Source organism: Maylandia zebra, linkage group LG13 (assembly GCF_041146795.1).
Source record: "Maylandia zebra isolate NMK-2024a linkage group LG13, Mzebra_GT3a, whole genome shotgun sequence".
NCBI classification, from domain to species: domain Eukaryota; kingdom Metazoa; phylum Chordata; class Actinopteri; order Cichliformes; family Cichlidae; genus Maylandia; species Maylandia zebra.
Genome location: NC_135179.1, coordinates 5,395,413 through 5,408,530, shown reverse-complemented (window position 1 = coordinate 5,408,530; position 13,118 = coordinate 5,395,413). Strand labels below are relative to the sequence as shown.

At 39.7% G+C, this 13,118-nt stretch overlaps 1 long non-coding RNA gene across 1 annotated transcript; it reads right to left on the bottom strand.

Moving 5' to 3' along the window:
• Positions 1 to 10,898: 10,898 nt before the first annotated feature.
• LOC101464230 (uncharacterized) lies at positions 10,899 to 12,067 on the bottom strand. Its single transcript, XR_191248.3, has 3 exons — positions 11,945 to 12,067; positions 11,712 to 11,763; positions 10,899 to 11,457 (listed from the first exon to the last, which is right to left on the bottom strand). It is a non-coding gene; the product is annotated as an uncharacterized LOC101464230 (long non-coding RNA).
• Between the last annotated feature and the right edge of the window lie 1,051 nt (positions 12,068 to 13,118).

Sequence of the window (13,118 nt, the reverse complement as noted above, 5' to 3'; positions counted from 1 at the left end):
CCACATATTAGGGTTTTATATTCTCCTATCTGAAGCTTGGATTAGTTTACATTGCTTGCACTCGATGTTTTGTTTATTTATTTATTTATTTATTTATTTATTCATATGTGATCATAAAGTTTCAGGACTGGACAAAAAAGTAATAAAACACAAGAAATAAGTGTCATCGGCAACAGTGAGGCAATAGTGCTAATTGCAATAAATGCTGTTGTAATATTCTAATAACAATATAATGCAATCATAATATTAATAAACATAAGCTTTTGGAATTTTAGGTTTTGCACCTTACAATTATTTACTGAACCAAATATTTATCCTTCCTACCTCGAAAACAGCCCATGCTAATAAAGACCCTCCCAGATGAGATAAATAACAATCTAATTATGAGAGCTTCAACTTTTTGCTGTAAGCCAGTTTGTTTACCTGTCCTGCGACATCTTGCTAATTTGGCTGAGCATTCCTCCATATTGCTGTCAGTCGTTTTGATAAGCAGCTTCCTTCACCACAGAGTATAGCCTGAGGCTGAAGTATCCACCACGGGACAGAGGAAGCAGATGGCAATCACAAACTGTGTACAATAAACTCAAAGTGATGCTTATGTTCTTGAGCTTTCCTGAAAGGTTCTGCTCTTTTGAATATTTACTGCCATTGTGTTTCTTTACTTAAAGCCAGCTCATGCATGCAGTAATAGCCTTTAGCAAACATTACAGACATCACTGAATAACCAATTTCAGACAAATGGGACAAAGATGAATAATGTAATAATGTACAGTACAAGGCATTTAAATTTCTGATTAGAATATGAGTAATATATTGTTGATACATTGCAAAGAGAATATACATACACAACTGTAGCATGTATATGTATGTGGTCTCTCGACCTAAAATATCTGACAGCACAGCATAACAAGAGCTCTGTAATGCTACTGTGTGACAATCATGCAATAATGTGCAGGATATATTAGGTTTCATCTGTGCCTTCAGGTGCTTTTGAGGCAGCTAAATCTTGTGGCATATTTTGTGCTTCTAAATTTTCAGTGATTACAGTTGAGTTGATGTAATTAAAAAGTAATACAAGAAAGAGTAAGACTTATTGCATTTGGAAGACTTGTGATATTAAAGACTGCAATTGGCATATTTAGATTTCAAATATAACCATTTCCTCCTTTTCCATTGTGAAAACATTGGATTATGTGTTTGCAGTCACAAATTTGGCCTATTTTGCCTCCATATATTACTCAAGTTACTACTGTCTTGACCTTTCACATTATATATAGCTGTTGCGAGGCGAAGTGTCCATTCTGGATTAATCCTCACCCACTGGGATCCTCTCTGCATCTGAGCTCAGCACTAAGAAATTAACTTTGTCCGAATGTCTAATGAGTCTTATAGTGTTGGCACTCATAGGTCTGCATTCTGGAACTCTTCCAGTCCTCTTAGGGGCCTGTGCAGCGTTACCTGTTGCAATACGTTTTTCAGCACTTTTCTTTCATCAAATGAGCGCTGTGTGGCTTCTGGGCTGCACAATTAATCCTGCGTTAATTGTGATCATGATTTTGTCTTTCACTATTAATTAAGCTTGATCAAGTGAGATACTGACATTTTCCAATTTGTTATGACTGCTCCAGTACATCAAATCAAGCACTCCCTATACACAACTAAACGGTCTCACCAATCATAGGTGATTAACTGGTCTCATGCCTTTCACACACACACACAAAAAAAGTTATGGCTTCAGGCAAATCCTTTTTCACGACAAAGAAAATGGAACAACATTTTTTGTACTGTGTCAAATAATTTTTACTTGCATCTGGAAATCTCTGTGGACAGGGCTTTACAGAATAAATACAAACTGAAAGGGCTGAAAACTGAAGGTATTAATAATTTCACTTAGTTTCAGATAACAAACAAAATATGCAACCATCTTTTTTTTTGGTTGGGCTGCCTCATGAGGTTATTGTTAAAACAAACCCCGTCACACCTCTTACTTTCCACTTTCTTCAAATTTTAGTCAGTCATCTCTCACAGACAAGTGAGATGAGAAGCAGACATTCACACAGAAACTCTTCATTACACATGAATACTTCGTATCACATGTCACTGTTTGAACACCAAAAGTCATATTCAGTGAAACTAAATGGAAGGATGAAGCTAAAACATACAGGAAGTATAGTCTCCTGGCAGACCACTGCACTGCTATCTTCCCGGATCCTTACCAAGTACTTTGGAGCCTTTGAACAACAGAGGTTTAGATAATATGTTAGTTTGAACCCCACTAGAGCAAATACACAGTGCTGCTTTACACTAGTGTTTGTGCGTTAAGCTTTGTGCAGTCATAACAAGTTGGGGGTATGTGGTCATTTGTATGGGGATTGCATTCACCCTCTGATGACAAACCTTGAATAGTGACAGATATAATGTTAGCATCCAGTCTCCAATGTGAAAATGTGTTCCTATTTGACTTAAATGGGTTGATAAGTGCTTCCTAGTAGGCGCAAGGGGCCATTTAATGGCATAACATATGGGGACTGATAACAGCCTAAACATGAGCCTAGATATAGTCACATGTTGACTTCTCCGCTGGGCATTTTCTCTCCAAAGTAGTGTATAGGTAAATCCTTTACTTTTCTCATTACAAATGCACAGAAGTGAGAGCATGTGGACTGGGAGGAGCATTTTAAGAAAAAATAAACCATTCCAACCTCTATGTTAAACTACTGTAGCTGTACAGATGCACTCTAGAGAAAGCCAGTTAATCACACTTAAAGTCCCGATACTCATGATGAGCCTTAGTTTTTAACCTGCTCAACTTTATTTATTTCATACATGTCACCTCACTACAGTATGCACCATAGTGATGGGGTTGAGCAATGCATAACAAAGACAGGGTGCGTGGGAAATTTATGAGGCAGCTTGCCTGGCTGTGCCTGCAGGTCTGGTGCAGATGACTCTCCAGTGCTCCTGGGAGGAATTACTCTGACAGGGCAGCAGAGGGATGCTGACTGGTTCACAAACAAACGGCTGGAAGAAGAGAAACAGAGAGGGAGAGTGGGGACGACTTTCCAGCGGTGGAATTAGTTGCCTAATTTATGAGAGTTAACTTTGTTGGAGTCAAAAAATACTTGAACGGCTCTTCAGTTACTGCTGTTATCTTCTGGCCCCCCCCTACCTCTCGGAGCTACTACAACCATATACACCTGCCCGTTCCCTTAGGTCCGCCAATCAGCAACTCCTTAAGGTACCGAAAACTAAGTATAAATTTAAAGGTGATCGTGCTTTTGCTGTAGCTGCTCCTAAGTTGTGGAATGATCTGCCCTTGCATGTTAGGCAGGCCTCTTCTCTCTCTGAATTTAAAAGTCTTCTTAAAACATATTTATTCGCTGAAGCCTTTGGCATTGATTAGAGGGGTTGACTCAATTTGTTTTAACATGTTTCAATTTATTGTATCTATTTATTTTATCGTATCTCATTTTAATTTTCTTTACGTATGCTATTAACATGTACAGCACTTTGTGAAACTCTGGTTTTATGTTAAAGTGCTTTAGAAATAAAGTTGGTATGGTATGGTATGGTTTTAAAGGACAGTGTTGTCACTTTGGGAAATCTGCCATTGTTAGTTTTTGTTGACAGTTACAGAGGCTGCATGTCCTTCTGTTAAATCCATGCAATTTTGGTCTTGACCAAGATTTTCTAGGCATTAAACCATTTTCTCAGCCATACTATGTGAGTGCACTTGTAGTCTTTTTGCATCAGTCGGTCACAATACTTGTGACTAGTTTTTCAGTATCAATCAGCTGTCACTAAAGTGCTACCAGAGTGCAGCTGTCTCTGTGTGACTACAGTTTCCCTTTTCAGGCATAAGACAATTAAATACATGAACACACACACACACACACACACACACACACACACACACACACACACACACACACACACACACACACACACACACACACAATACGCTCTCTCTCTCACACACACATACACACTAAACACTATATTATGATTTATTCTAAGCAATAAAAGCTACGTTAGCATAATTGGCACACTTATGTAACATATGCAGGCTTTGCCCAGGAGACACTATGATAAACATAAAGACAGCTTAATTGGGAGTATTCTCCACAGGCCAGTGCCTTTTCTCAACCTTTCTGATCTAAATTAAATTCTGAAGCAGACTACCAAACAAAAAAGATACTTATTTTAGGGCCCTAGAGACACAAGCGGGTGCGATAATGCTTAAAAAACCCTACTCTGAGCACTTATTTTTAACCTCTACAGTAGGTAGTTCTTATTATATATAGATAGATAGTTCCCAGTAAAACTCATCAGATCCAAGATGTTGTATCTAGTTCTGATAGGAGCTGGGCAAAATAGATAATTTTCCCCCATTTCAGCTTCTTTATTGACTTTCTCTAAAGAAAAATCTTAGTACTTGCAGTCTGAGCCATTTATTGCTACTCATAATTATGTCTTAATGATTTCGAGTAGCTCTTATAGTTAGGGCTGGTTCAGGTAACCCTGAATCATCCCTTTGTCATGACTGAATAGGTTCAAGTTTTTGGAGGACTTTCAGCGAACACAAGTACTCCCTTGTACTTTTATGCCACTACTGCAGTCACTCAACTCTCTCCCTCTCTCCCACAGTTTGTACTTTCTCCTCCATGTCCTCTCTTTGCTGGCCAATATCAGGTGCTGAGAGATAACAACCCTGTTTTAGAGACCTACTAAATCCCCATAAGATGTTGACAGCGAGGGGATTTTTACAATTGCACAGGATAGAATACCCACATTCAGGAACACATGAGAAACCTTTATTCCAAGCATAGAAGACACACAGGTAAACAGTCTAGCATGTGCAAACAATGTGAAAAAGTCCAGAAAAACAAGGAAAACTTAAGGCATAATAGCCTGAGAACACCTGACTACTTTTAACTAAACATACTCCAAACAGAACTCTACTTTCAGCTGATCAGCTTCTTCTGCTTGTTCTAGAAGCAGACTACAAAACAGAGGAGACCGGGCCTTTGTGGTTACTGCATCTAAACTTTGGAACACTCAGCCTTTTTAACACAGGACCTCCTAACACTCAACATTGTGTCTTCTGTTTCTCTCTATTTTTATGCATATATATTTATTCTTTTTCGTTCAGTTTGCACAGCACTTTGGTCAACCTGTGTTGTTTTTAGATGTGGTAAACTGACTTCACTTGACTACAACAAGAACAAGAAAGGGGGGAAAATGAGAACTTGGGGCCATACACACAGCTGAGTAACAGACGTTCTGCTTTCCCCAACTAGTCAGGGCAGATGGCTGCACTCCCCCAAGGCCCTTAGCCTCAAATCTACAATGGTTTCTTCCTCTCCAAAGGAGGATGGCACAAATTGTTACGAGTTGATTAATGTTGTGAACTTGAGTAAAAATAATTAAATTCTTTATCTAATTTCCCCCTTTGAAACCAGCTTTTGTAAGTTAACATATTCAGCAGCAGCTCCTTCTATTACAGTGTATCAACACCTAAAATAGAAAATGTAAAATTATAAAATGACATACAACAGGAAATATAAAAGGACACTGGTGTCACATCACTGCATATTTTGCAGGCATCAGCCTTTCCATGACCTGCCAAAATGCTGCATTAAAGACTGTTAACCTTCTTTTTTTAACACCAGCTAGAAAGGAGTGACAGGAGAGCCGGAAAAAGAGCAAGAGCTGACAGGAGAGAGAGAGAAACAGCGACTGTGACGGAGAACACTGCATTGGCTTAATTCCGGATGACCTACAAAACAGCAAAATTTATATATTTATGTAAATAAATCTGAGTAAGGCACGGGTGGATGACAAATGTCAACTGGCAGGCTTGACAAATTGGAAACATAGACATCTTGTCTTCTAGCTGTTGGTGAACGAGATAGGGTTAATGTCACATTTTAATATGTAGTGATCAGAATCAGAATACTTTATTGATCCCTGGGGGATGATAAATTGTGTCTTTTAATTTAGTCGCCTCGTGTTACTATTATCTCATTACCGCTGGATTAACAGTGTTTAATTCATAATTAAATATTTTGTCTCCAAATATTTAGCAAGTGTGGATGTCAAAGGACCTTCATGATAATTTAATCTAATTCCTGACAAAGTCTTGATGCTCAGTGTTAGTGCTTAGAGAGTTTAAATGAGCAAAACATTTTTGCAAGCAAGCCTTAAGCCAACCCAATCTAGCATAATTAGAAATTTATAGCATGATATTATTATAACCAATACGTTTGCTTGTGTTTTCATTTGTGATCCGCCTTTTTTTTGCCATGTTTTCTAGCAGCTAATGACTCACGTCTTTAGCAGTCTATTTAATGTTACATAAAATGCAGTGCAAACTTTTGCTAAAAGTTCAAAGTGAGTTCAACTTCATACAAAAGCTTTCTTACTGGCAGAAATGAGGTACAAAATCTAAAAATAGTGATACAGCCCTGTTTCCCAGCTATGTGGCAGATATTTTTCATGTGTCCCATTAGATTTTGTACTTAGGTTTAAAAAGCCATTAGGATTGTTTACAATCTAATTTTCCTGCTGGGAATCGTCATGCTTTTAGAAGTGAAAATAAATTGGGTTTCAGACAAGAAAAACTTAATTCAACAAGGATTTTCTGTGAAGCCATAAGAAAAGTGTTTGCTGCTTTATGTTCTAATCATCCATCTGTTTTTCTTTTTGCAGGTTTAGGTTCACAGTCACAGCTGGGCAAGCAGAACATCCCAGGACAGCTGTAAGCAGATCATCCCAGGTGCCTGTTCCCTCTGCATCTTCCAGATGCAGGATGTAGGAAGGTGCTCCCAGACTAGCTAGAGCACGCGGCAACGCCATCTCACGCAGGCATTGGGTCTGTTTGAGGTTTTCTCCCATTTGTTTATGCCTAGTATAAGGGAGGCTCCCTGGTGGCATCCGTACTGGTGCCTATCTCGCTATTAAACTATTTAGCATGCAGAGAAGCAGATGCTACTTTATACATTTAACGGCCACGAGGCACTTATTGGTTCCCCTAAACATGCACTCACCCAAAGATAGACTGATGAGGATTTTTCATTTTCCTTTAAATGACTTTAATGTTTATAGTTTCACCTTTCAAGTGTGTGAGACACAACCCATACAAACAATCACAACAAAGACTTTCTATTCCCTTTTAATAAAAAAAACAAGCTTGATGTAGTTTACCTTCTTTAAAGTTGGAAGGTGAAATTACCTACCATCTACTATATACTAAATATGAAGACTAATACAGGGATGCAGTTTGACTACTTTGATTCCAGTGTGTTTTATTTTCTTTGCCCTTGCTGTTTGCATCATTGTTTTATTTGACACCACTGCTGTTTTCAGAATTGTCTTAGAATTTTAAAACTTAAATACATTCAAAATTAAAAAGAAAAACACAATTTAGATTCAAGAACTCATGTTATAAAAACACAGAGTTAAGACTTATCTCTTCCTCAGAGTTTTAATTCGGTGTAATGCTCAGAACTGTCTTGTTCAACAAGGTTGTGGTGCGTGTTCTCATAAAGACTGACCCTTAGAGGGTCAGCTGTCCATCCAGGTTCATAGTGTTACAAGTATCGGTGATGATTTGAGGCCCTAAATTGTTTACACAGTCATGCCACAGGGATGTCTGTTCCTCATGATGACAAAAAGCAAATCCCCATGAAAAATCTCTCAATTTAAAGACCAGAACACTAATGCAAGTTGATGTAATGTCCTCTGAATTCATGGACACAAAGCTGTGTGTGTTTTGAGTGTGTGTATGTGTGGAAACACATCAGCACCCAGGTGTGTTTCTTGGCAATCCCGTCCACTGACTCTGTGCCAATGTTGCTGCTTGGCTGAACATTAAATCTACTGAAGGGCTGAGTTTATTTTCCTTGCTTTTAAGGCCGTATTTATCGTTTTCAATTATCTCACATCCATAAAAGCTGACCCCTGCTCTTGGCTGCGCGGTCTGAACCGCTGGAAAGAGAAAAAAGACCAAATGTAAAACTGTACGTTCAAGCTTTAGAGTGTGTGTCTGTTCATGCATCCTGCAGGAACTTGTATAAATGCACTTATTTTTGCAGGCAACAACAGTGGCTGGTGACACAAACGTTAAAGAGGAACAAAAACCAGCATGGCATGAAGTTATTTTACACCAGTCACCTTCTCATCTCTCTTAAAAAATGCCATTACATAGTCATATTGTGGACAATCTTGAGATTCCATCCATCCATTCGCTTCCGCTTATCCTTTTCAGGGTCGCGGGGGATGCTGGAGCCTATCCCAGCTGTCATAGGGCGAGAGGCGGGGTACACCCTGGACAGGTCGCCAGTCTGTCGCAGGGCCAACACACAGGGACAGACAACCATTCACACTCACATTCACACTCACATTCACACCTAGTGGCAATTTGGATTATCCAATTAACCTATCCCCACAAGCTGCATGTCTTTGGACAGTAGGAGGAAGCCGGAGTACCAGGAGAGAACCCACGCAAACACGGGGAGAACATGCAAACTCCACACAGAAAGACCCCGGCCTGATGGTGGAATTGAACTCAGAACCTTCTTGCTGTGCGGCAACAGTGCTAACCACTGTGCCACCGTGCTGCCCACCAATCTTGAGATTATTTTTTAAAAATTTAATCACATTTGTTTGTTGGTCTGAAAACGTCTTGGGCCAAGGATAGGTAATATTAGTGTCGTATGTTTTTAAACGGCATGTATGAGTGCAGGGAAAGTCTGAAAAAGGCACACAGAAGGACTTCGTCTGGGTTTTAACACAAAAATCTCTTCCAGTGATGAAATATAATAGTTTAATTATTATAGCCTTGTCTCAGTTATGACCTTAAGTTACTCACTTACTCACTTTACTTTATTAAAGACACACACACGGGTCCATAGCAAATAAAATAAATACATGCAAAATACAAAAAAAGAAAAGAAAATTTAAAACAAATTCCACAATATTACACAATACAACCTAACTGAACTTAGTGTAGAGTCAGTCAGAGATGTAATTATACTATTTCTGGAGTCCTTTACACTACTGTGCATCAGATTGTGAAATATAGCATAACAGGTAGGTAGTCCAACACCAGTGTTGGGCAAGTTACTTTGAAAAAGTAATTAATTATAGTTACTAGTTACTTCTTCAAAAAAGTAACCGAGTTAGTAACTGAGTTACAAGATTCTAAAAGTAAATGGCCCGTATTTGTATAGCGCTTTACATAGTCCCTAAAGACCCCAAAGCGCTTTACATTCAGTCATCCACCCATTCACATACACATTCACACACTGGTGATGGCAGCTACATTGTAGCCACAGCTGCCCTGGGGCGCACTGACAGAGGCGAGGCTGCTGGACACTGGCGCCACCGGGCCCTCTGACCACCACCAGTAGGCAACGGGTGAAGTGTCTTGCATTTTCTTCTTAGTAACGGCAACGGCGTTGTAACGATAGAAACTGTAATTCGTTAGATTACTCGTTACTGAAAAAAGTAACGCCGTTAGTAATGCCGTTACTTGTAACGCCGTTATTCCCATCACTGTCCAACACTAACAAACATTTGGCTTGCACTGGCCCACCTTAGCAACTTCAGCATCAACCGCATTCCATCATTATGTGCCAGATTGGAAGAAGGCTTTGAAGAGTCCAACCTTGACTGGAACAGTGCACATACCAGACTTACGGTCAGCATATTAGCTTGTGCATACATTAAGTACTGGCATTGTCTAGAAATGTCCATATCATCAGACAAATCGTCAGATCGCAGCTTGTTACTTATACATCCACTATATCGTGGAGTCCATGCAGCCATGTTCTGCATGTAGAGGAACCACTCCAAAGTGTAGCACTGCAGGATGCTGCTTCACAGTCCTAATGTGTTTGTGTCCTGGACAGCTGAGGCAGTGATGCCGGAGGCAGAGCTCAGGTGTTCATGTCTGGTGATCTGCAACTGATATGACAGTGCTATATTTTGGCTATTGATTAGTCAGAATAACAATTAAAGGATTAGCATAGTAATGAAATTGATCCACTGATGTAAAGATCCTCACCTAAAGCAGGACAGTTTCTCTTTTCTCTTTTGGCTGACTGCTAAAATATTTTAATCAGACTCACCAAAATGGATTTTTTTCAGAAAGAAAAAACGATATATATTTTTTAATTATGCTCAGTTATTTTTTTTCCATCACAGAAATACCCTTGTACATTTTCTCTCTCTGTTGCCTCTCAACGGACCAGAGCAAACATTCATTTGCACCCTTCAATGAACTCAGCTTTATCTGCTGCCTCTTAAAACCTTGAAATCCAAACAAACCATATCAGTATCTACAGACCTACCCACTCCCTCCCTTCTGAGCGATAGTGTGATACTAACATCTCCACACTTTTGATGTTAATAGTAAATTAATAAGAGTTTGGATTTTAAAGTCTCATTATCCTGCTATGAGATACTCTGCTGGCCTTGGGGCACACAGCCAACAACAGTTCCCTTTGAACGGGGAGTGTATCAGCCTAACCCCCCTCTGTTAGCCATTTCAAAGCAACTGCTGCAATGGACATAAAATGATGCCATCTGCATGTGAGTGTGACTCCCACCCACTCTCAGCACTGCACATAATCTCCTTTTTATGCTGATTGTCAACTCTTGTGATTATGAATTTGAACAGTGTGTGTGTGTGTGTGTGTTTGTGTGTGTATCTGTGTGTATATGTGTGTGTGCACACGCAGGCGCCTGTACCTGTGTCTGTATCTGTTTATTCTTCATAGTTTGCAGAGGTATGGGGGTCAGTGCACAGAGATGAAACAAAAAATATTATTTGGCAAAAGAGGACAAAGTACGCATTTGAAGAAACACATCATTGGGAAATGCTCATCCATTTATCAGGTTGGAAGGCTGGTCATTACATGCACAGTACTTATTGTTAAGCTGTTAGCAAATGTAGCTGCAGTTCTTTGGATGATGACAATGAGTTCTTGGATAATGTTAGCACTACTAACAGTTTTTTTATTTGTTTTTTCCCTCAGCAATATAAAAACTTCTAGGTCAACTTCAGAATAACCCATGTGTGGTCATAGAAATATTCAAGAATTAAAACTCTGCTGCCCGTTTAAGCTATTAGCTAACAGACGCAGACAGGGAACATGAGAGCATCGCACATTAACGTCAGTGTGTAATCTGTGTCCAGTTGAATCAGAGGTGCCATTTACATTTCCACAGCACCCGTTTGGTATGGCAATTTATTCGTCACTGTTTCATGGTTTCAATACATCAAACTTGGCTCCATATGGATAAGTCATTTGGTATGGGTTGTGTGGGTGTTTATGTTCATCTGGGATCATTTTACAAGCATTTCCAGGTATCATAATGGTCTTTTTAATCTTTGTGTTGGAATATTATGCCTCACATCTTCAAACCAGCAGAACCTTTCTTCAGTGTGGCCTGTTGGTTTAAGAAGAGACACAAAAAATTAGTAATTGTGATGCACTTTTTGCATTTATTCAGGAAGTTTCTATGTTGCTCTATTCTTTACGATAATATTAGCTAAAAAGTTAAACGAGTTTTCCATTAAAAAGCAAAGGTTTCCACTGATAAAATGATTTGTGTTTGTACTTCAAATCTATCAAACATGTTGAACGAATTTGTTTAATCATAAAAAACTGTAAACAAAATATTATTTAATAATTAAAACTTACATTATTTAGACTGGGGCTTGCTGGCTTGGAATCCTCATCCTATTTGTTACCACTAGCATAAGAAATATTGATACTGATACATGGATACACAGATACAACAACAAAAAAAATTGTAGGTGAAGTGAATAACAGCCATAATTTCTTTACAGTGCAATATCAATTTTGGAAACCTTGGATCCTGGTATTCATGTGGATGCTACGACTACACAATGTTGTAGACCAAGCACACTCACCATAACCATGGATCTCCATGACTGCAATGGCCTCACCATCGCACAAAACCAAACCCACACTGGTTTTGTGGTATCCATATTTGTTTGAACAGAACATCTACAGCACAGGTGTCGAACTTCAGGTCTCGAGGGCCGGTGTCCTTCAGGTTTTAGATGTGTCCTTGTTCCAACACAGCTGATTTAAATGGCTAAATGACCTCCTCAACATGTCTTGAAGTTCTCCAGAGGCCTGGTAATGAACTAATCATTTGATTCAGGTGTGTTGACCCAGGGTGAGATGTAGAACCTGCAGGATGGCGGCCCTCGAGGCCCGGAGTTCGACACTCCTGATCTACAGGATGCACTGGAACAAGTGTGATCCATATCCAGCTATCAAACCGGGTTGAGACAAAGGTGTTCTTTCCATGAGTCAGAGCTGTTGTGGTAGAACAAAGTGAAAGATTACGAGCACAGGCCTAGAGCGATGCGTACTGAAAAACTACATATCTACCTTCATACAACTGAGAAAAGAAAAATAATCTCTAAAATGGACTCAAACAACAACAGATTGGTGTCCATATTTGTTTTGACTCTGACCTTCCATGGCGCTCATCCCCCTTCCAAAAAGTAGCTGTGGAAAACAGAATTCTTTCCTCAATCTGTCAGAGCGCAGCTTTTTGAGGGCTCCGTCTTCCTCACACTGTCACTGTCCCTGCTGGCTGTTGGGATCTGTCCCCTGAGCAATCTGCCACCCCCTTCCAGTCAAGCTATTATGGGAGAATGGGTGAGAGGCTGCCGCCAGCTATTTTCTGCTCACACTATTTAGTGCTTGGTTTTGCGGCTATTTTTCCCATTTGTGGTCCTCCAACCCACCCGCTCCTCTGGATAGGGATAGCAATTTGAGGGTGTGTTGTTTATAAAGTTGGAGCTGTGAACCTTCTCCGGGGCTACAGTAACCTCTGTCTTCTGATAATCTGCCAATTACCAAGTACTGCTCAGTGTTAGGAACTCCCCTCCCTATCTCTTCCAACACGCATACACACACATAGACACGTTCTACTGTCTCCATGGTAACCTCTTCAGGGGCTGACAGAAGAACTGTGGAGAATGAACTCAGAGATCATAATTTGACAACAACTGTGGGTCCCTTTATCCCATCCTAAACCATACTGGGCAAACTGTGTATTTTGTGTAT